The following is a 23,057-nucleotide window of genomic DNA, read 5'->3' on the forward strand; positions in this document are numbered from 1 at the left end:
AATTCATTGAATGAAAGGCAACATTCCAAAAGAATTTTAGTTCCCCTTCAAGGATGCACAAAAGTTTAAGTTCATCTGTTGGTGAATCCCTGGGGACGGACACATTTATATCTTACTGTTGCGCTACTACAGTACGAGTAAAAGTAAGTCAAGAATGGAGGTTCATCCATGTTGTTTTTTACACTAAAACTTGGAATTGAAGGGACATGTATGACCCCCGGAAAACAGCATGTCTTGACGCCATCCTATATAAGTGTTCCATGAATAAACATTGCAAAATATCACTTCTCGTTGGGAATTTGTCACTGCTTTGAAAGGCAGCGGTTCTGCCTGGTCGGTTTACGCTCATGTATCGTGTATGCATGACTCATGTCACATTTACAGGCAGCACAACTCTAGGCAAACGCACCAGCATGGAGAAGGATGTCAAAAAGAGAAAAACCAAGCTTTTGCTTCCTTCTTATACAACAGTTCTTCAAGTATGTTAATGAGCTTTGAGTCAAAAATATTAAAGTTCGGTGATTTGGTAAAATTGCGAACAGCTAAATTGATGTACAAAGTAAATTATAACCTGCTAGCAAAGAATGTACAACAATTCTTCTCAAATAAAGAGAAGAAATATAACCTTAGAGGAAAATCTAATTTAAAACATTTGTATGCACGTACAACACTTAAAACCTTAGGCATATCAGTATGAGGAATTTAATTATGGAATGGATTAAGTAAAGAAGTTAAACATTGTACTGATATGATCCAGTTTAGGAGGAAGTTCAAATTAATAGTGCTTACAAAGTACAAATAACAATTATGAGAAACACTTTCAAACTTATTGAAAATAAGACATTCTTCATCTCAGTATGTTAATAATGACTAAATTAATTACGTACATATTACAAAACTGTTGTGTTACTCATTCACGGATGTCATTTTGTTATTTTGCTGTAAAGAAGGTCAGTGAATGAATGTGTATATTTGTGAACACTCTGACGTGGGAAAGGGGTAGAATTAAATAAGCTTTGCTTCTTCCTACTCCTTTTCGGACATGATGTATTGTGTATTGTAAAATGATGAAATTGCTTGATATATAATGTTGTAGGTATGTCAGGTTCGAAATGAACTAAGAAAAGAAGAAAAAAAAAAAAGCTTTCCCTAAAGGTAATTTGTATTGATGTTATTGTTGTGTCACGCACACACGCTGTGCTTCCTGCTGCTGCAAGAGCACGCAGAAGATCCACTGCAAACACCAGAGACTCTCCCACACACTCATCAAGCGGACCACGCCCACTCTCCGCTGCAGCCGACGGCAGGCCACACCTGATGCTAATGAAGGAGGGCAGTATAAAGATGGCCGACGCTGACTCCTCGATGTCGGAACGTAAACTACTTTTGTAAGCTGCGTGTCTCTGACTACCTCCTGATTTCGCTCATTGCCTATTTCCTTGTGTCCTTGTGTTTTCCCTGATCCCTGTTTCTCCTGTTCTTCCCACAGTGTCGTGTCACCACCGCTGTTTCTCTTCTGGACCCATTTTGCCTTCCTGGATCCTCGACTTTGTTTATGGACTTTGGACCCGCTCTCCTGCCTCTGACCTCGCTTGGACATTGGACTCCCTCTGGCTTCCTCCCTCTCGGATTTGGACACCCTTTTCAGCCAACACGCACCTCAACAAACCTTACGGTATCTACATATGATAAATTCCACACATCGTCTTCCATGCAAACACATAGTAGCATACCCACTCCATGTAATCATCCAGTCTACAAATAAACCTGTTGAACCTGACATCCCTTCGCTGTGCCGTCTCCTTCCCCAGTAGGAAACATAACAGTTATACCGTAAAGGCCAGATATGGACCGAGAAGAATAGTGTTGTGTGCACTTTGCCATCTGAAAAGATCTGATAAATGACAATAAAAGTTTTTTTTCCATGCAAGAGTCTGTTCGCATGAAGAATTTGATTATGACCGGGCTTTGAATAACACACATACTAATGGCAAAGGAGGAGGACAAGGTGGGTCTGGTTTGACAGAGCAACAGGCGGACAGCTTTCTGCAATCCAAGAGGGTGGATGTGGATTTCAATATCAACACATGGTTTCTATGATTTAGCAGAGAATCAAGGAAAAAAAATGTATAAATAAATCAGCATCTGACAAACTGTAACGCTGACATCAAAAAAAGAATGCAAGCCAGTTGACAAAATGGGAGAACATTTCTGTGCTTAAGGAGCCAACTCTAAAATCTACTTCAAGTGAAATGGAGGACAAAAGTACTTGTTGTTAAAGATATCAAGGAATGGGTAAAATATTGACGATGACATCCCCTTGACTATAGGGAAAAAAAATTATAAAGACTTGATGCATCTGAAATAAGCATCCATCCATCCATCCATCCATCCATCCATTTTCTACCGCTTATTCCCTTTGGGGTCGCGGCGGTCGCTGGTGCCTATCTCAGCTACAATCGGGCGGAAGGCGGTGTACACCCTGGACATGTCGCCACCTCATGGCAGGGCCAACACAGATAGACGGACAACATTCACACACTGGGGGCCAATTTAGTGTTGCCAATCAACCTAATAAGTAAATATTGAGTAATACATGACATTCATTGATGATCACCAATAAGGTGTTAAATGGGTGATACTTGTATAGCGCTTTTCTACCTTCAAGGTACTCAAAGCGCTTTGACACTATTTCAACATTCACCCATTCACACACACATTGATGGCGGGCGCTGCCATGCAAGGCCCTAACCAGGACCCATCAGGAGCAAGGGTGTAGTGTCTTGGTCAAGGACACAACAAATGTGACGAGGTTGTAGAAGGTGAGGATTGAACCAGGAACCCTTTTCCAACTGCACCACGCCGCCCCATCACTTTATTTATATAAAGGGATCAATCATGAATTGTATAAAAATGTCAAACATCTTAGAGCAGTATGTATATTTAATGGGATTGTTTTTATTTACTTACTGGAATCTATTTATATTTGTTTACCAAACGCCTTCTTTCATTTGTTTCACACAGGAATTGAACGAAATGTAAACACTTAAACATATTGGTGTGAAGGAATTATCATTAATAAACGTGGAGAAGAAGTAGGATTAAATATAACATTTGCTTCTTGCTGCTCCTGTCATGAGGGCGGTTCTCCTGCCTTTTTTTCCCTCTGGTCATCAGTTGCAGGTGTGTTGCCAGTCATGTGAGCCCACCTGCATTTAACCAACAACCTGACTTAAACCCTGGATCGCCACCCAGCCAGTGCCAGTTTGTCTGTTGCCTGCGGTACAATCTTGCCTGAACTCAATTATTCTGACCTTTGCCCTGAACCCCTTTTGATTCCTGTTTTTGCATTTCCTCAGATGGTGAACTGACTTTTGACCCAGTTTTCCTGGAGCTGATTTTTTTTTACTATTGAATTATTTTCTCCAGTGTTTTTTGGTTATTAAATAGATTTTTTACTGATCCGCACTTGGATTCCTTTTTTGAGACCTTAACAGCTCCTCTTTGGATATGTTGAATTGTGTAAATGTACTTGATGAACAGGTCTGAAACAAAGCAACACATTAGTTCCACCATTGCACTAAAAAGATAGAAGGAGTATATCCAACACCTGTTTTGGCTCTCATGAGCTGCCAAATTTGTACATGTTTGGCGAACTTCCCTCTTTATATGCAGACTTAAAGCATTGCCATTGAGACTGTTCGGTAACATTCTAAAAATGTAATATGTGACGTTTTAGAAACCGGACAAATGCTTGCCGTTTGCACCAATATGGAACCAGAAAGCAGCCCAAATGCACCCATCCATCCATCTTCTTCCGCTTATCCGAGGTCGGGTCGCGGGGGCAACAGCCTAAGCAGGGAAACCCAGACTTCCCTCTCCCCAGCCACTTCGTCTAGCTCTTCCCGGGGGATCCCGAGGCGTTCCCAGGCCAGCCGGGAGACATAGTCTTCCCAACGTGTCCTGGGTCTTCCCCGTGGCCTCCTACCGGTTGGACGTGCCCTAAACACCTCCCTAGGGATGTGTTCGGGTGGCATCCTGACCAGATGCCCGAGCCACCTCATCTGGCTCCTCTCGATGTGAAGGAGCAGCGGCTTTACTTTGAGTTCCTCCCGGATGGCAGAGCTTCTCACCCTATCTCTAAGGGAGAGCCCCGCCACACGGCGGAAGAAACTAATTTCGGCCGCTTGTACCCGTGATCTTATCCTTTCGGTCATGACCCAAAGCTCATGACCATAGGTGAGGATGGGAACGTAGATCGACCGGTAAATTGAGAGCTTTGCCTTCCGGCTCAGCTCCTTCTTCACCACAACGGATCGGTACAACGTCCGCATTACTGAAGACGCCGCACCGATCCTCCTGTCGATCTCACGATCCACTCTTCCCCCACTGGTGAACAAGACTCCTAGGTACTTGAACTCCTCCACTTGGGGCAGGGTCTCCTACCCAACCTGGAGAGGGCATTCTACCCTTTTCCGGGCGAGAATCATGGACTCGGACTTGGAGGTGCTGATTCTCATTCCGGTCGCTTCACACTCGGCTGCGAACCGATCCAGTGAGAGCTGAAGATCCCGGTCAGATGAATCCATCAGGACCACATCATCTGCAAAAAGCAGAGACCTAATCCTGCGGTCACCAAACCGGAACCCCTCAACGCCTTGACTGCGCCTAAAAATTCTGTCCATAAAAGTTATGAACAGAATCGGTGACAAAGGACAGCCTTGGCGGAGTCCAACCCTCACTGGAAATGTGTTCGACTTACTGCCGGCAATGCGGACCAAGGTCTGGCACTGATCGTACAGGGAGCGGACCGCCACAATAAGACAGTCCGATACCCCATACTCTGAGCACACCCCACAGGACTTCCAGAGGGACACGGTCGAATGCCTTCTCCAAGTCCACGAAGTACATGTAGACTGGTTGGGCAAACTCCCATGCACCCTCAAGAACCCTGCGGAGAGTATAGAGCTGGTCCACAGTTCCACGACCAGGACGAAAACCACACTGTTCCTCCTGAATCCGAGGTTCGACTATCCGGCGTAGCCTCCTCTCCAGTACACCTGAATAAACCTTACCGGGAAGGCTGAGGGGTGTGAACCCACGACACACCCTCCGGTCCCCCTTCTTAAAGAGAGGAACCACCACCCCGGTCTGCCAATCCAGAGGTACCGCCCCCGATGTCCACGCGATGCTGCAGAGTCTTGTCAACCAAGACAGCCCCACAGCATCCAGAGCCTTAAGGAACTCCGGGCGGACCTCATCCACCCCTGGGGCCTTGCCACCGAGGAGCTTTTTAACTACCTCAGCGACCTCAGCCCCAGAAATAGGAGAGTCCACCACAGATTCCCCAGGCACTGCTTCCTCATAGGAAGACGTGTTGGTGGGATTGAGGAAGTCTTCGAAGTATTCCTTCCACCTATCCACAACATCTGCAGTCGAGGTCAGCAGAACACCATCCGCACCATACACGGTGTTGATAGTGCACTGCTTCCCCTTCCTGAGGCGGCGGACGGTGGTCCAGAATCGCTTCGAAGCCGTCCGGAAGTCGTTTTCCATGGCTTCCCCGAACTCCTCCCATGTCCGAGTTTTTGCCTCAGCGACCGCTGAAGCTGCACACCACTTGGCCTGTTGGTACCTGTTCACTGCCTCCGGAGTCCTATGAGCCAAAAGGACCCGATAGGACTCCTTCTTCAGCTTGACGGCATCCCTCACCGCTGGTGTCCACCAAGGGGTTTTAGGATTGCCGCCCCGACAAGCACCAACTACCTTGCGGCCACAGCTCTGATCATCCGCCTCGACAATAGAGGTGCGGAACATGGTCCACTCGGACTCAATGTCCAGCACCTCCCTCGTGACATGTTCAAAGTTCTTCCGGAGGTGGGAATTGAAACTTTCTCTGACAGGAGACTCTGCCAGACGTTCCCAGCAGACCCTCACAATGCGTTTGGGCCTCCCAGGTCTGTCCGGCATCCTCCCCCACCATCGCAGCCAACTCACCACCAGGTGGTGATCGGTAGAAAGCTCCGCCCCTCTCTTCACCCGAGTGTCCAAAACATAAGGCCGCAAATCCGATGACACAACTACAAAGTCGATCATGGAACCGCGGCCTAGGGTGTCCTGGTGCCAAGTGCACATATGGACACCCTTATGTTTGAACATGGTGTTTGTTATGGACAAACTGTGACGAGCACAAAAGTCCAATAACAAAACACCACTCGGGTTCTGATCCGGGGGGCCATTCTTCCCAATCACGCCTCTCCAGGTTTCACTGTCGTTGCCAACGTGAGCGTTGAAGTCCCCCAGTATGACAAGGGAATCACCCGGGGGAGCACTTTCCAGTACTCCCTCGAGTGCTCCCAAAAAGGGTGGGTACTCTGAACTGCTGTTTGGTGCATAAGCACAAACAATAGTCAGGACCCGTCCCCCCACCCGAAGGCGGAGGGAGGCTACCCTTTCGTCCACCGGGTTAAACTCCAACGTGCAGGCTTTGAGCCGGGGGCGAAACAAGAATTGCCACCCCAGCCCGTCGCCTCTCACTGCCGGCAACGCCAGAGTGGAAGAGGGTCCAGTCCCTCTCGAGAGAAGTGGTTCCAGAGCCCTTGCTGTGCGTCGAAGTGAGTCCGACTATATCCAGCCGTAACTTCTCAACTTCGCTCACTAGCTCAGGCTCTTTCCCCCCCAGTGAGGTGACGTTCCACGTCCCAAGAGCTAGCTTCTGTAGCCGAGGATCGGACCGCCAAGTGCCCTGCCTTCGGCTGCCGCCCAGCTCACATTGCACCCGACCTCTATGGCCCCTGCTATGGGTGGTGAGCCCATTGGAGGGGTGACCCACGTTGCCTCTTCGGGCTGTGCCCGGCCGGGCCCCATGGGAACAGGCCCGGCCACCAGGCGCTCGCCATCGTGCCCCACCTCCGGGCCTGGCTCCAGAGGGGGGCCCCGGTGACCCGCGTCCGGGCGAGGGAAATCTGGGTCTATGTTTTTTCTTCTTCATAAAGGTCTTCGAACTGCTCTTTGTCTGATCCCTCACCTAGAACCTGTTTGCCTTGGGAGACCCTACCAGGGGGCATAAAGCCCCCGGACAACATAGCTCCTAGGGTCATTGGGACACGCAAACTCCTCTACCACGATAAGGTGGCAGCTCAGAGAGGAGTCAAATGCAACATTTAGGTAAATTTGATTGCCAAAAAGATTTTTGGAAACCAATATTGTTAATTGGGTTAAGTGTAAACGCAGATCACAAACCATTCTGAGACATCACGAAGAGTTGTAATAAATAATAAAAAATTTAAAAAAAACTGAAGTTAGTGAGGTGGTTTTGATATTCAATTTATTTACATGCTTATTTAATGACATTACACATATATATCACTACACACACTTCAGAACTGTATAAATAAATATATATATATATATCTATATATATATATATATATACAGTATATATATATATATATATATAAATATATATATATATTGTATATACATTGTGTGTTATATTGTATGTTATATCTTTATATAAATGTATCATACATGTATATAATATATTAATATGTATTGATGTAAATATTTTATATACATATATATATATACTTATATACATATATATATACACACACATATATATATTATATATATACAGTATCCATATACAGTATATATATAGATTGAATCCTTGTGCGATTCAGAATCGATTCTCATTTAAAAAAAAATCTATTATATATATATATATATATATATATATATATATATATATATATATATCCATCCATCCATTTATACTGCTTATTCCCTTTTGGGGTCGCGGGGGGCGCTGGCGCCTATCTCAGCTAGAATCGGGCGGAAGGCGGCGTACACCCTGGACAAGTTGCCACCTCATCGCAGGGCCAACACAGATAGACAACATTCACACTCACATTCACACACTAGGGCCAATTTAGTGTTGCCAATCAACCTATCCCCAGGTGCATGTCTTTGGAATTGGGAGGAAGCCGGAGTACCCGGAGGGAACCCACGCATTCACGGGAGAACATGCAAACTCCACACAGAAAGATCCCGAGCCTGTATATATGTGTGTGTGTATGTGTATATATATATATATATATATATATATATATATATATATATATATATATATATATATAAATATATATGTATATATATATATATATGTGATGGGACACAAGTAGGGGATTTTATTTTTTTTCATTGCCATTCAAGTTTTATAGTATTTTATTGCTGTGGATTTTAAATTGCATGTTTTTATATTTTAGAATTTGATTGTATTTTGGATTGCACGTTTTTACATTTTAGAGGTTGATTGTATTTTTAATTGCATGTTTTTTTTCCTTGTGGACTTGCTGGTATTTTTAAGACATTGCCCCTTTTAGCTGGTTGCCCCTAACAACAAAAGTGCCCAATTCAACGGCACGGGAAATTGGGCACACCTGTGGAGCATTAGGACTGCACATTTAAAAGGAGCAGCAAGAGTTTGCAGGAGAGAGGATCGACAGAGGGAAACTACAGGGTTTGGCGGCAGGAGAGAGGGGACGGAAGGATCCGGCAGGCTTTGCCAAGTTTGACTGAGCGAACGCACACAGGTGGGGAAGGAACCCCCGGACGACACAGCACATCCCGCAGGCTACCGGAGCGAACCCCAAGGAACACACAACACGCAGGGGTAGAGGAAACTCTGCCTCCCACGTAAGTCCCGTGTGTTCTGGAGCTGTGGAGACATCTGACTGGCTGTGGCTTTGCGGGCTCGTGCGTCGTAGCTGGCTCTTGTGGACAGGGGGCAATTTGGACCCGGAGACCTGCGGTGACCCCCGATAGTGACCAAGAGGCGGAGCGGGACGGGTGCGGCCACGTAGGTCCCGCTACTGACTGTGACGAGGAGAGTGGGCGTGCCCCAACACTTTGACGCGGAACTACAGCAACGGCAGGGGAAACCCTGCCTTGTGTGTAAGTGGGACGTCAGCCCGGATAGCGTCGCAGTTTTTTTGTTGATTTTATCTCCGTTGCCTGCCTCCCTTTTTAATTTTTGTGCAGGTGGACGCCGTGGAAGGGGCGGAGCCAAGATATCCACACGCCTGTTGGCCCCTCGCCCATCACCTTTGTACCATCTGGTATTTTAGCATCACCAATGTGACTGTTTTTATTGTATTTTAATAAATTGTGAACCGGTTAATCATCTTTCCTTATTTTGGACAGCTGCTCTCCCTACATTGGGTTCTTAATATGTATATTAACAATTGTTATTGGTTTTAATTAATAACTGTATTAGATTTTAATATTTTTTATCACTCGGGACATATATATATATATATATACACACACTCATGGTCAAAAGTTTACATACGCTTGTAAAGAACATAATGTCATGGCTGTCTTGAGTTTCCAATAATTTCTACAACTCTTACTTTTTTGTGATAGTGATTGGAGCACATACTTGTTTGTCACAAAAACATTATGTTTGGTTCTTTTATGAATTTATGTGTCTACTGAAAATGTGACCAAATCTGCTGGGTCAAAAGTATACATACAGCAATTTGTGCAAGTGCGCATGCGTTGATCTAGACGGCTGCAGTTCGCTCCGTCCATGTCTCTTGTCTTTGTTCATTTTGTACTTTTATATATTTTTACATGTACTTTTATCAAGTCGTGCCCTTCTAAACATGCAGTTTATTAGGAGTGTTTTGTTCGTCTTACTGACGGTGGGGACGCTACTGATTAGCTCAAACGGGAAACAGTGGAGCGGCTCTTTCATCTACACCAGGGAACAGTTGTTAGCGGCAGCAGTTATTAGTATCCAGCTAACTGACGCGACACTAACTAACCAGATCCCGGAGGAGCTAAAAAGGACTTATGGAGGTGCTCGTGGCTGTCGGTGGAAAAGGAGACGCTCGAGACATAAGAGGGCTGAAGCGAGGAGGGAGAGGAGATATAAACCATATATTCCTTCCGTCGTCATGGGTAACGTGCGGTCTCTGGCAAACAAAAATGGATGAGTTATTGGTGCTTGCCGGTAGTCAGAAAGAATATCGTGAGTGTAGCCCAAGGGTGTCACTAGACCTAATACTGTACTGGGGCACACCCGGGGCACAAATAATTCATGTGAGCGTGCAAAGAGCGCAAGCAAAAACATTTTTAGCACTTATTTATCATAAAAAATACATAAATAGTGCTTTAAACTATGAAATCATATCAGATTATGTTGTATGGATCTTTGATTAACCACCTGAAAATAACTAATGCATTTGACCTACTTGTGCACTTTTTTACTCCAGACTTCTAAACTGCTACTGGTAAAAGCAAAAAGGAAGAGCAATGAATCTTTTTGAAATATATATTGCAGTAATCATTTGCAAATTTAACATATGCAAAAGTAAAACAAAAAAAAAAGCACCCCTACATCTCTGGGTTCTTTTATATTATTTAATTTCCATTTATGGCAATGTGTCTAGTCCTATTTCAGATACACAAAACTATAAAATATACACAAAACAATAAAGCCACAGTAGTAGAATAAATGAACACCTGTTGTGTGTCTGTTCAGGGAATCATTTTCTGAGAAGTAAACTGTAACTTTTCATTTTTGCAAAGTGGTCAATCACTCTGGACAGACATGGAAATATTACAGTAACTGTTATACAGTTGACCAGTGGTTCCCAACTGGTGGGTCGTGACATAAAAGTGGATCGTGTTTCATTTTCAGTGAGTCGCAGTCAGATGTGTGCATGAAAAAAAAAAAGTTTAGGGAGGGAAAAATCAAATTGTGGCAACAAAACCAGATATTTTTAGACGTTTTTCTAGTGAGTATTTTGGCAAAAGGCAAACCGACTAACAAGTTGGAGGACTCAGGACAGACATGGAAATATATTTTAAAAAAATCTGAATGGGCCAACAAAACCTGATATTTTCAGCCATCTTTCTGAAAACAAATACAGAAATGTTACTATTTTTTTTTTAAACAAAACCAGATGCTTTAGCTGTAGCCATTTTTCTGGTCACAAAACAAGATTATTTTAGTCAAAGTCACACCGATTAACAAGACAAGTCTACTGTGCTATATTTCTGTGAAATAAACTTAAATGATTAAAAAATTTGGCTCACGACTGATGATATGGAAAAATGCTTTTCTTCCTGAAGATAAACCATTTGAGAAGCACTCAACTCACACATGCTTACTCCAAATCATCATTGATGCAGAACCAGCAGACAATAACTAACATTATGTTTCATGTTCATTGGAAATTCCCCCGACAGCTCTTACAGCAAATGAATATGTTTGTCTTGATACAAGGAATAACTTTAGCTAACTTAGCAACAACTTAAGACAATGATGTTGCCTAGCTAGCTAGGACTTCACTTACATCTCTCATTCCTCGCTGCTTCTTCCCTGCTGCGGGCGAATAACTTTCTGATATCCCTCTAAGAGTTACAGTTTGAGTCAAATCAAAATCAAAATAATATAATTAATAATCTGTTGTTGGCTAACTTTGACCAACCTCAGCAGTGATTCGCAACCCCTCTCTCTCTCTCTCTCTCTCCCTCTCTCAACTGAAGTCCCGATCCACACGTGAATAAATTACCATATCAATTAGCCATGTGCTCATTGTGTGGAGTGAATACAGTAGCAATCAATTACCATACAGTATGTGCGCTGTTTTCTATGTTATGTAGACTTAAAACTCTGAAGCGTTTTTTTTTTTTATTGGTGAAATTTTTACTGGGGCACTGCAGATCAACACTGGGGCACGTGCCCCAGTGAAATCTGTCTGGCGACGCCCCTGGTGTAGCCTAATGTGTTTTACTGAGACGTGGCTGCACGACGATGTTCCGGATAGTAACGTCTCCATAAACGGGTTCGAAATGGTGCTCACTGACCATTGGCAAGCAGAAAGGAGGGGGGCTTGCTTTGTATAATTATAAGAAATATTGTCTTCCCGGTCATACTACAGTAAAAGAGCGCCACTGAGACCCGAATATAGAGATTTTAGGTGTAGGACTCAGACCATATTATTTGCCCAGGGAGATTCCGCATGTTACCATGATGGCAGTATACATCCCCCCCCTCTGCTAACGCTGCAGCCGCCAGTGACGTCATCCACAGCTCGATAGCCAGACTACAAACCCAGCACCCGAAAGGTCTCATCCTCATCTCGGGGGATTTTAACCATGTTACTATGGACAAATTACTACCCAACTTCACTCAGTATGTCAGCTGCCGCACCAGAGTAAATAAGATCCTGGACCTGCTGTACGCAAACATCAATGATGTGTATAAGCTCCATAGCACTCCCAGAGCTGCGCCGGTCAGACCACAACCTTGTTTACCTCAACCCCTGTTATGTGCCTCTGGTCAAAAGACTGCCTGTGACCAAAAAAACTGTGAAAAGGTGGTCAGAAGGGGTCCAAGAGACACTACAAGGCTGTTTTGAGGTAACTGACTGGCAGGTGCACATGGAGCCTCACGAAGAGGAGATTGACGGGCTCACAGAGTGCATCACAGACTATATCAACTTCTGTGTTGACTCAAATGTCCGATCAAAGACGGTCATTTGCAACCCAAACAACAAGCCTTGGTTGACCAAGGACATCAAAGCCCAACTGAATGAGAAGAAGAGGGCATTCAATGCTGGTAACAGGGAGGGGGTGAAAAGAGTTCAGGTGCGTCTGAAGACCAAACTCAGGGAGGCCAAGTAAAACTACAGGAGGAAGTTGGAAGGGAAGCTAAAGGATAACAACATGAAGGAGGTCTGGAGAGGTATGCAGACCATCACCGGCCTCAAACCATCGAGGGGTCGGGGATGGACGGCGACAAGGAGAGGGCCAATGAACTAAACCAGTTCTTTAACAGGTTTGACACAGTGGTTCCGACAAGCCCCCCCCCCGCCCCCCGAGTCATGCCAATCCATTCCCCCTCCCGCCTTACATCCCCACAACACCAATGACTACCTCCCCCCACTTAACACCTCACCCTCAGAATGGTGACTCCCCCTACTCCAACCACCTGAGACCCCCCACAGTGTGTCCGTCTGCAAAACAGGTGAATGCACTGCTAAATAAGTTACACACAGGCAAGGCCGCGGGTCCTGACGGCGTGAGCCCCAGGGTGCTCAAAGCCTGCGCCCCACAGCCGTGTGGTGTGCTCCAGCACATTTTCCACATGAGCCTTAGTGGAAAACCTCATGCATGGTCCCCATCCCCAAGTGGACGCAACCCAGCGCATCAAAGGACTACAGGCCGGTGGCGCTAACCTCCCATATTATGAAGACCATGGAGAGGTTGGTCCTAGAACAACTCCGCCCTACAGTCAAGCCCCACCTGGTCCCACTCCAATTCGCCTACCAGCCACGACTGGGAGTGGAGGACGCAGTCATCTACCGGCTGAACCGAGCCCACACCAAACTGGACAAGCCTGCAAGCAGTGTGAGGGTCATGTTTTTTGACTTCTCCAGTGCTTTCGATACTGTACGGCCTGGGCTACTGGGTGTGAAGTTGGAGAAGATGCAGGTGGAGGCCCCTTTGGTGTCCTGGGTTGCAGATTACCTGACTGACAGACCACAGTACATTCGACTGCAGGATTGTGTGTCTGACAGGCTGGTCAGCAACACCGGGGCCCCGCAGGGTACTGTCCTCTCCCCCTTCCTCTTCAACATTTACACCACCGATTTCCACTATCAGTCAGAGTCCTGCCACCTTCAGAAGTTTTCTGATGACTCTGCGATAGTGGGGTGTATTGAGGATGGTGATGATGAGGAATACAGGGCACTGGTGGATGACTTTGTCACATGATGTGGAAAGAACCACCTCCAGCTCAATGTGACAAAGACCAAGGAGCTGGTTGTGGACCTGGGAAGGAGGAAGAATACTCCGGCGACCCCGGTTTCCATCAGGGGGGTCGATGTGGACATGGTTGAGGATTATAAATACCTCGGCGTACACATCGAAAACAAGCTAAATGGGTCAAAACACGCTGAGGCCCTCTACAAGAAAGGCCTCAGGAGGCTAGGATCCTTCAACGTCTGTACAAAGATGTTGAAGATGTTTTCCGAGTCGGTGGTGTCGGGCACCTTCTTGTACGCCGTGGCTTGCTGGGGCAGCGGGCTGAGAGTGTGGGACACAAACAGACTGGACAAGTTGGTAGAGAAGGCCAGTAACGTGGTGGGAGTGGAGCTAGACTCTCTAGCGGTGGTGTTAGAGAGGAGAAGTCTAGCAAAACTCCTAGCCATTATGGACAACACCTCCCACCCACTACACTCGGACCTGGCGGAGAGAATGAGCATGTTCAGTGGAAGGCTCAGACTCCCTAAACGTAACACGGAACGACACAGGAGGTCCTTCATACCGACAGCCGTCAGACTGTATAATGCATATGTTGTTGCGATCTGCTGCTCAGATCTTCACGTGTTTGTTTTTTCATTCTGTCTGACCCGTTTATTTCCTGTTTTTGTCCATCACTATGGTTACACATCAGTCCACCTGTTAGTTTCGCCCCGCACACCTGCTAATAATTATCACCCTCCTATTTAAGCTCACCTTTTCTGTTCACTCATTCTCGGATCCTAATTTGCCCACGCGCAACAGTGACGACTCTCGACCTTCATCTTTGTATGTATATTCTCGCTAGCTTTTACGCTAAGCCATTTGTTTATTTAATAAATCCATTTATAACTTACCTTGTTGTGTTCATCGCTTCGACGCATCCCCGGAAGAACCAATCCGGCATTACAATGCCACACAAGCGTCACAGTAGGATCCGAGCATCAAAATGTTTTTCCGCGTCGAAACCACGGGAGGAACCCTTCGACTTGGGTTTGTGGTTGGAGCTCGTGGCTTGGGAGCAGGAAAGACTTGACTGTGGGCCTGAAGTCCCCTCCGAAGCCGTTCGCGCTGCCCCGAAGAGGCGGGGGGTCCAGTGGAGAGGCCCCCCGCACGGCAGTAATGTTCCAGCACCACTTATTCCTCCCCATGGACACAGCAAGTTTCACCCCGTCCAGGATTCACCCGTCATTACCGGTAATCCTGCTTGTTTTTTTTCAAATCATTCCTTAAGCTGCCATGACACTTTTTCTGACACAAGCGATGACGTCAATTGGGGAACGCCCACCGGTGACGCAACACCGGCCTCTGTTGATGACATTTTTTCAGAAGATTTTTATATTGTGGACAGTAATTCTCATTCCCAACCTTTTTTGAATATCAATAACATTCATGACAAGATACAGAATTATCAGGATATTTTTTCTTATTATTCTAGTCAACCTCAGTCACCTAGTTTTTCTCCTACACCTCCTTTAAAACCTCATTCTCCGGCCAAGTCCAAGGTGTTTCCTCCCTTTTCTAAAGGAAATTCTGGACAAATTAAAGGGGAGGAGTCGGCCCGCCTCCAAGCCTCCCACCACCCTCCCTTAAGGTCAGTCCCTGACCATAGGGAACGGGTCTGGGATCCCCGTCTGGAGGAAGGGGCTATGACCTATAGCTGTGCTACGGAGGTAGCACAGATACTACCCTCTAAACCACAGCCACCATGTAGACCTCCTCCACCTGTTTTTCCCCCGGCCAAATCTCAACGGCCTTGTAGACCTCCTCCACCTGTTTTTCCCCTGGCCAAGTCTCAACGGCCTTGTAGACCTCCTCCACCTGTTTTTCCCCCGGCCAAGTCTCAACGGCCTTGTAGACCTCCTCCACCTGTTTTTCCCCCGGCCAAGTCTCAACGGCCTTGTAGACCTCCTCCACCTGTTTTTCCCCCGGCCAAGTCTCAACGGCCTTGTAGACCTCCTCCACCTGTGTTCCGTCCGAACCCTAGTCCTTACCCAAGTTCTTGTCCGAGCCCCAGTGTTACTGTAAGTCCTAGTCTTTGTCCTAGTCCTTGCCCGAGCACCAGTTTGATTGTTAGTCCCAGTCCTTGCCCAAGCCCTAGTTTGACCGTTTGTCCTAGTTCTTGCCCAAGCCCTGGTATGACTGTAAGTCCTGGTCGTTGCCCAAGCCCTTCTCAAAGCACTAGTGTGATTGTAAGTCCTGGTCCTCTCTCAAGTCCTTGCCCGAGTCCTAGTGTTTGTCTTATCACTCATCATAGTCCTAGTCCTGCTCACAGCCAGTCCCCTAGTTCTCCTCGGCAGACCCCTGTGCCTGCTCCTCGGCTGAAGCCGACACCTGCTCCTCGGCTGAAGCCGACACCTGCTCCTCGGCTGAAGCCGACACCTGCTCCTCGGCTGAAGCCGACACCTGCTCCCAGTCTGGTTCTCACACCAGCACATGACACTAACCTGGTTTTCACGCCAGAATTCGACTCTCGCCTGGTTCACACACCAGCAGCTTTTTCGGGCCTGTTTCTCACACCAGTTTTGAACTCTAGTCTGGTTCTCACACCAGTTTTGAACTCTAGCCTGGTTCTCAAACCAGCACTAGACTCCCACCTGGTTCTCACACCAGCCTCCGACCCAGAACTGGTTCTCATACCAGTTACAGACTTTAGCCTGGATCTCACTCCAGCAACAGCTCCAAAGCTGGAGCCCACTCCAGTACCAGCTCCAGAGCTGGAGCCTACTCCAGCACCAGTGTCGACGACGGGGCTGGAGCCCACACCAACGTCGACAACAGGGCTGGAGCCTACAACTGTGTCGACAGGGCGGGAGCCTACTCCAGTACCAGCTCCACGCCGCCAAGCGCCGGTACCAGCTCCACGCCGCCAAGCGCCGGTACCAGCTCCACGCCGCCAAGCGCCGGTACCAGCTCCACGCCGCCAAGCACTGCCGACGACTAATACGCCTGCCTCTACGACGTCGCCGTTTGCTTCTACGCTGACGACTCCTGCGGCTCCCAGGCCGCCTCCGACGACTCCTGCGGCTCCCAGGCCGCCTCCGACGACTCCTGCGGCTCCCAGGCCGCCTCCGACGACTCCTGCGGCTCCCAGGCCGCCTCCGACGACTCCTGCGGCTCCCAGGCCGCCTCCGACGCCTTCTTCGGCTGCAGCACCCGCATCATCCTCGCCAGCTGCACTCGGGCCTGCTTTGGCTGCAGTCCCCGCACCCTCGTCTGCTGCTTCCAAGCCTGCTGGGATTTCGGTGCTGAGGCGTCGTCCACCACGTCGACCACGGGAGTGGCCTCTGCGAGGTCATCCTCCTCGCCAGACACTCCCTCCTCCATGTCGGCCACGGATGTGGCCGTGCCCGGGTCGTCCGCCTCGCCGGGCACCTCATCCTGCGAGGCGGCCACTAATGTGGCCTTTTCGAGGTCGCCCGCCAAAACTTTTTCGGCAGCAGCGTTCCACCCGCCGCCGCCACATGATGTGTCCTCGGTGGATTCGGGGACATGCGATCTGGCGACCCTCCACCGTGGCCTCCCTCCGCCCTCCCTTCGTTTGTGAACTTTCTGGTTTTGGGGAGGGGGTTCAAGTTTTTGTTTGTTTTTTAAGACATCTGGTATCTGTCTTTTGTTGGGGGGGAATACTGTTGCGATCTGCTGCTCAGATCTTCACGTGTTTGTTTTTTCATTCTGTCTGACCCGTTTATTTCCTGTTTTTGTCCATCACTATGGTTACACATCAGTCCACCTGTTAGTTTCGCCCCGCACACCTGCTAATAATTATCACCCTCCTATTTAAGCTCACCTTTTCTGTTCACTCATTCTCGGATCCTAATTTGCCCACGCGCAACAGTGACGACTCTCGACCTTCATCTTTGTATGTATATTCTCGCTAGCTTTTACGCTAAGCCATTTGTTTATTTAATAAATCCATTTATAACTTACCTTGTTGTGTTCATCGCTTCGACGCATCCCCGGAAGAACCAATCCGGCATTACAATGCCACACAAGCGTCACATATGTTCCTTCTTGACTGCACTTAAATGTAAAATATATGTAGAATATATTTATATTATTCATATATTATATATTACATGTATAATGTTATATATTATTTATTATTATTACTGTTTATTGTGAGCAAACTGTGGTGCTAAATTTCCCCCAGGGATCAATAAAGTACTTTCTATTCTATTCTATTCTATGCTATTCTATATTTGGTTACATGTCCCTTGGCAAGTTTCACTGCAAAAAGGCGCTTTTGGTAGCCATCCACATACTCCTGGCAAGCTTCTGGTTTAATTTTTGACCACTCCTCTTGACAAAATTTGTGCAGTTCCGCTAAATGTTTTTTTTTTTTACATGGACTTGTTTCTTCAGCATTGTCCACATGTTTAAGTCAGGACTTTGGGAAGGTCATTCTAAAACCTTAATTCTAGCCTGATTTAGCCATTCCTTTACCACTTTTGAAGTGTGTTTGGGGTCATTGTCCTATTGGAACACCCAACTGCGCCCACGACCAAACTTCCGAGCTGACGATTTTAGGTTATCCTGAAAAATTTGGAGGTAATCCTCCGTTTTCATTGTCCCATTTACTCTCTGTAAAGCACCAGTTCCATTGGCGGTAAAACAGGCCCAGAGCATAATATTACCACCACCATGCTTGACAGTAGGCATGGTGTTCCTGGGATTAAAGGCCTCACCTTTTCTCCTACAAATATATTGCTGGGTATTGTGGCCAAATAGCTTAATTTTTGTTTCATTTGACATCACATGGAGAAAGATAAGACCTTCTGGAGGAAAGTTCTGTGGTCAGATGAAACAAAAATTGAGCTGTTTAGCCACCATACCCGGCAATATGTTTGGAGGAGAAAAGGTGAGGCCTTTAATCCCAAAAATGTTGAATACATTTGGACTGGCAAAGCAGACTGTCACTTATTGTCCGTGATGTATTGTCGAGCGATTACTCAACGTCTAGTTTTGTACTCCATAATTATTGTGAAGCCATGAAGTGGTTGTGGCCGTCAAGTACGACCGCCAATTTCAGCCTACAAGCACCTTGTCCTGTTGTTGGTTGTTGTAAAATGTTCTTTATCACATTGTTTATTTTCACAAATCCATTAAAGATATGATTCATGTATGATGGCTCAGGTGTGATTCACTACTATAGTCTAACATCTGCTGATGGTGAGGCAAGCAAGGTTTACTGTTAAAAGAAATGTGGCAGTTGTCTACATTGAAAAACAGGGTAAGAATACACTTCCAGGTCAGAGGTGGCTATGATGCGCGCATGTTTTACGCCCATGCGTACTAGGCCGTATTGCGCCGCTGGACAAACGGGTGAGGGGGTCTTAAACGGTGATATTGTTGTGTGGGGACATGGATAAGGTTAGGTGGGATTTACCCATGGATAAACTTATCTGGCTTAGTGTAGAATGGGCCTAAGGCACATCTGTGCACTAATCACACTGTCTAATGATGGGATAGTACGGGGTAGACCTTATTTGTCACAACGGGGAAATTTTGTGGTTATAGTGCAGGTACAAAAAGTCAACAAAAAATAAGGTAAAGAATATGTGAAACAAGGGGGACATTTTTAAAGAACATAAAATACATTAAAGTAGCACAGCAGATGTAACCAGCTGCCACGTTAGCGGATCAATTTCTACATGTACCTACAAAAGTAAAAACAAATAAATACAACTAATTTGTCGATGCCCGGGCGCGCGTCAGTGCGCATTCATCTGTGTGCATTCATCTGTGTGCTGCGCTGAGTCCGGTGGCAGCGAGCAGCTGCAATCAATCGCCGGCAATCTGCACACCTGGAGCTGATGATTAAACCCGCCTTCAAAAGCCTGCACAACTTGCTATCCCACGGCAGAACGTTGTCTTCTGTTGTGTTCCGTAAGCAGTCACGTTATGCTCTATGTGCACCCTTTGCTCTCTGTTTTTCCTCCTCATGTTTGATTTGTCCCGTTGTCTTCCTTGACGATCCTTCTGCAGACCTCGGTTCCCGCGTTGACGTTGCTGTGTGTTTCATCATTCCTTGTCACCCCCTGCTTCCTGGACTGCCTCCTCGATCCTCGACCTCCTGCTTGGACACGATCCTCTGACTCCTTGCCATTCGCCCTGACTTTCTGCCTAGCCCCTTTGGACTTCTCTCGCTTAAACATTAGGTAACACACTACAGCTTATCACACAAATAGACTTACAAACACACTTTTGGATCTAGTTCACACACGCCATTCCCTTGTTACAGTATAATAAATCATACAGCTTCTATGCCCCTTTGTGTCTGTGCCAGATGTCCAGTCCACACGGAAAAGCGAGAATGCGTCCAGGGAGACCGAAGTGTTCGGTACATGCTCATTTAGCCATTGCAACATTCATGGTCAGCTCCGCAGAACTGTCTCTTCCTCTGCATCTCCTCCGGTCTATTTACGCAAACTCCGGTGTGCAGAAAGCCAACTGTGGGTTTTCCGTGCAAATACGGGCATGGCCAAAAGTCTCCCAAGGTGGATCCAAGAGTTCACAAACAATCTCCAAAAAGCACTGCATGCGTCACCAAAGTGCCATCCCTTGTTGCGCAGTCCCAAAAGGGCCTGAACCAACGGGCAGAAAACACACAAAAACAAGTGGGAAACATCAAGGACCCAGGAGGAGGACACACACGAGCACAGAGCTCCTGCAACCAGCAGCCACTACAGCGCCACACCTGTGAGGTACCTGGCTTATGTGCTCACAAATACCAATTTCAATACATTTGTCAACAATATTTGAAATAGATCTTTTGTGTCCATTGATATTTGGGTTCAGTTCATGATAAATAAGAGCAAAAGCAAAAGTGTTGCATTTATATCTTTGTTCAGTGTATACTCCATTAATATTTGAAGAATCAAATTAAATCTGATTAAAAAATGTATGTTATGACATCACTCATGATCCAACAGGCAAGACATTCCATTCTACGAAAGTATAAATGTTTAGATTTCAGCATCAGACACGAAGGATAAAAAAGGAATGCATTAGGAGATTTAGTAATATTTTAAAAAGGAGAGATGATTGAGGATGAAGTCTTGCAAAGAGCAGTTGGGATTAATACAGCCTGCGATGAGATGGCGACTTGTCCAGGGTGTACTCGCCTTCCGCCGATTTTAGCTGAGATAGGCCCCAGCGCCTCCCGCTACCCCAAAGCGAATATGCGGTAGAAAATGGATGGATGGATGGATTAGTACAGCAGTTTGAAAAGTAGTTCTCTGATTTTGTTTTGCAAAAAAATGACATCTCTGGTTTCTCAAAATTGTTGTTTGACTGAAAGTTGACAACAGCAGCGGACTAACTTTGTGCATGTGCGTTTGTAGTTGTTGTTTTTATGCTTCAAATACATGATGAAGCTGTGGAAACTGACCCATATGTGGACAATGTCTACATTTTTGCTCAGTGCACATGGGGAGCAAAGCATCCTGGGATGCGGGTTAATGTGCTTAGGAGACAGACAGTCGCCTCAGGGAAAATACAGGACACGCGACCAACCCCAATCTAATACTGGAACCCAAGACTGGATCAATTTACAAATGAGAAAAAAAAAGCCAGGATGGAGAGAGGGACACAAAGAAGCTTTGATCAAGGACCTCTAAATCCCATCTCTCCATTAAGACCCTAAGAGAGAAATAAATGGGCAATCGAGGGACTGGGATTTTGGGTGACTAGAGGGGCAGCAGATGCGTCAGCAGATCCACTTTACTGACAGCAGGGAAAAGATAATAGCAAGCCCACAGCTTATCTTACATGCAATGTTTATGTACCTCCTTGTAGATGGGGAGATTGGACATGTGAAAGGGTGGACAGAAAACATGACAGTTAAGGCGGTGACTGATATAAATCAAGGGCTCTGAGATGGGGAAACATGGCCTATTAATTTTTGTTTGTGCAAGTGTGCGTTTTTTTCTGTAATAGCGGAGCTGTTTTGCTGTGGAGTACTGTACTTGAAGGACAGGAAATGTGCTTAAATCACCACATCCTCCACAAAAGTATGATTAATGTCTTCATATACAAATAAAATAAACTGTAATAAAAACATGTATTTACAATTAGTGAATATCCTTTGTAAATATTTTGTGCTATCGATCATTTTTATTGGAAAACCAATGGTTAAAATAAAGTACTGTATTTAATTGATTATCGAGCATACTTTACAAACATTTGCTCATTTTGAAGTTTCAGTGTGATAATCGTACAGTAGTACTCCATTTTGTTCGGATTTTGTTACAAAAAGTCAGGCGGAGATTAAATCGTAAAAAAAAAAAGCATTAATATGAATACAAACATATTACACAGTGTTTTATTGATTATCAAGCATACTGTAAAAAAATTTTAAAAAATCTCTATAATCCGTTTACAAAGAATAGAGAATGAATCGTAACAAAATTTCATATATTGTTTGTTATTCTATTTTTTTGTTTTTATTTATACTTTTTAAAATTTTATTTAGTTATTTATTTGTGAACTAAATGTCATATTTTTCATTACATATGTATTTATTATAAATCCAATTAACCACAAAAATATTAACACAACACATATCTTATAGAGAATAATGATACTTGTATATGCAAATAACAATGTAAAATACACACAAATGACAAATAATTGGACAATTAAACATTTAAAATCACTTTACGTAAAGATGGAGATGACACCACTTTTGCAGTTTGTTACGCGTTCTTTCTTGTTGTTTTCTGTGGCTTTAACAGTTTCCGCTCCACACCTTTGGTGTGCATTTCCTGTTTTTCCACACCTTTTGTGTACATCCTTAGTTATATTTCCTCACTCGTTTTTGAACAAACTTTTTATTATTCTTATTATTTTTGTTGGGGTCTTACTCAGCCGATTGTGACAAAATCTACAGGCCAGAAAAGGAACACTTCCACTCTGCACTCACTGGCTTTAGACAGACTCTTGATAATCACGACCAGCTACTGCGTCATTTGACTGCCGTCTTCCAGACGCTGTCTGCCAATGTCGGCACCCTTAATCAGTGTGTCGATCAGACGAGCACTGTGACTCACCCGGACCCATCAGAGCTGACCCCAAGAAAGTCAAAGCAGTGATGGAGTGGCCCTAACCCACCACCCGCACAAAACTTAGGCGATTCCTTGGGTTTGCAGGATTCTCCCGTCGCTTTATGAAGGACTTCAGCCGGGTAGCTGCCCCTCTCCATGCACTCATTTCTACGCTCTCTTCCTTTTCAT

General features: G+C 45.7%; 1 protein-coding gene and 2 long non-coding RNA genes across 3 annotated transcripts in view; 2 read left to right on the forward strand and 1 right to left on the reverse strand.

The window, feature by feature from the left end:
- Positions 1 to 23,057, reverse strand: part of flrt1a (fibronectin leucine rich transmembrane protein 1a) — a 194,438-nt gene that overhangs the window by 21,648 nt on the left and 149,733 nt on the right. The window lies entirely within an intron of this gene.
- On the forward strand, positions 8,487 to 9,184 carry LOC133550556 (uncharacterized). Its single transcript, XR_009806312.1, has 2 exons — positions 8,487 to 8,958; positions 9,046 to 9,184. It is a non-coding gene; the product is annotated as an uncharacterized LOC133550556 (long non-coding RNA).
- Positions 19,689 to 20,726, forward strand: LOC133550557 (uncharacterized). The gene is made up of 2 exons (XR_009806313.1): positions 19,689 to 19,982; positions 20,111 to 20,726. It is a non-coding gene; the product is annotated as an uncharacterized LOC133550557 (long non-coding RNA).

The sequence above is a fragment of the Nerophis ophidion genome, linkage group LG04 (assembly GCF_033978795.1).
Source record: "Nerophis ophidion isolate RoL-2023_Sa linkage group LG04, RoL_Noph_v1.0, whole genome shotgun sequence".
Lineage (NCBI taxonomy): Eukaryota > Metazoa > Chordata > Actinopteri > Syngnathiformes > Syngnathidae > Nerophis > Nerophis ophidion.